Genomic DNA, 2,121 nt, shown 5'->3' with positions numbered 1-2,121 from the left:
ATTACGCTTACGATGTCCTTTTTCTCTGATATCAGAGGAACGCCAATGGGCGCGTTCTCTCCTTTCAAGGGGCCAATCGACCACATGATGTTCTGGCTGTTGGCGCCGACGCTGAGTGGCTACTGTTGCGACTTGGGTAGCATGGTCGGGTCGGAGATGGGACGAGGATGATCGGGGATTGACCCCGCGTCGCTTCCCGGGACTCATTGGCAGCCCGTGGGAGAGTCTGCTGCGATCACGCCGGACTCAGTCTTATATTTCCAGCGCCCCGTCGAAGTGGCCAGCAGGTGCGATAGACAGGGAACCCTCTTTTTTCCCCGAGACGAAGGACATCCTGCATGCAGCCGTCGCGAGGTTGTCGGCTTTGTCCACAGCTCTCGGATGTCGCTTGTTCCGGCCCGCGTGGCTAGAAGTACTTTCATAACAGCTCGTCCTCCGCCAGGTAGAGGCCTCGAAAGGGGTTACGGCTCCTCGCTGTCCTCTGAAGAGGCCGCATCAGCTGTGCAGGTCCCCTTGTTACTGGGCGATCCAGGGGCCGATGTCTGCAGGACAAGGATCTCATGTAGAGCATTAGTGATCCAGTCTGCACAGTGCCCCCACCCCGGCAAACCAAGAGCCCCGCCCACTCCCGAGTCATGCCAGTCAAATAAAGAACAAGGCCTTAAGCTGTGCTGCTAGAATATCTCCCCTTTTTGGCTCCCCCCTCACGGGGTCTGGTAGGGGGAGCTACGGACGTGACAGATGAGTTGCGAGGATAGTACAGGTCAAGTATAGTGCAACAATACAAATCCTATCCTCAAACGCTCAACCATGCACAGCATACTGCGTAGAAAACAAAACCTACGTACTGGAACTATATATAACAAAACGCTCAAATTCTGTCCTTAAGCAAATGTTTTAAAACATAAAGGCACAGAAAATCAACTCCCTTTAGAATGCGAGTTGAACCTAGAGAGTGCCTGAAATATCCATCCTATCTAGCGGACGAAACCTCTGCTGAGACGATCAGCATTCCCACTTCCCTTTCCCCTCCCAAAGAACACTTAAAAATTATTCTCCGGTAAGGAGGGACTCCAGGGCGGTATACGTCCACTTTTCGGAGACTTGGGCCATGGCAATGGCCAGGGAACAGTATCGATGTGCGAATCGAGAGCAGGCCATGTAACAATGAAGTTCAGAGTAGCCCGCGGTAAACCAGCGCCTTTCTTCCTTGACGCATGCTGCGCTCCATCACGGGACTAGAGTTTCATGCTTGCGAACAGCACGGAATGTTCCTCTGCACTGGCTCGTCACGCTGGCTCAGAGAATTCACAGCCACTCCCCTTCGCGTAAAAACCTTTGAAGCGCCTTCAATTAAATGTCACGCTGAATCCATTTCTCCTAAGCGCTACGCCCCCTAAACGATGCGGCTTTTTATCCCATTCAAGTCCATGATTGAACAATCGGCTAATGAAATAATATGACAACCAATGCGAATCAACATATTAATCTCCTTTGAAGAAAAAATGATCCCACTTAATATGCCCACGCAATAAAACTCATCTCGTTAATGCGAGAATCCTCGCGGCACATCTGAACAAAAAATTAGTTTCTTAACCTTATTTATATTCTTTCAGTTCCTTTGCAAAAGCTCTACCATAAAAACAAAAACAGAAGTCCGCTGCTTGATTTCCTTTGCTGTATATGGGAAATACGACTGCAAGAGAAGATGGTCCCAACGTCCTTCCTACTTTGACCGTCTCTCGCATCAAGCATTGCAACCCTCGTGGACTCGTCGGGGTCGCGGTCCGAACGTTTCTACTGCTGTACGGAGGTGACAAAAGGCAGTGGAGGCATTCCCGCCTCGGCTGTATTTCAACCCCCCCCCCCCCCCCCGGCCCTCCGAAACGCTGTGACAGCTTAGGCGGGAGGACAAGCGCAGACAGCCCCTGACACTTGAAAACGAGTCGTGACTAAAGTGATCAGATGCCTTTAATTGGCTCTCGCCCCATTCCCGCGTCTTTGCCAGCCTTCCGCAACGAGCACTTTGCAGAAGCCAACTCCAACCGTGCCAGACGTGCCTTTCTTCTCCGAAGTACGCGACAAACATGCCTAGGTGGCCTGTCTTCGGTACTGGAGCCC

This window comes from Amblyomma americanum, chromosome 1, assembly GCF_052857255.1.
Source record: "Amblyomma americanum isolate KBUSLIRL-KWMA chromosome 1, ASM5285725v1, whole genome shotgun sequence".
NCBI classification, from domain to species: domain Eukaryota; kingdom Metazoa; phylum Arthropoda; class Arachnida; order Ixodida; family Ixodidae; genus Amblyomma; species Amblyomma americanum.
Note: the sequence above shows the minus strand (reverse complement) of the source record.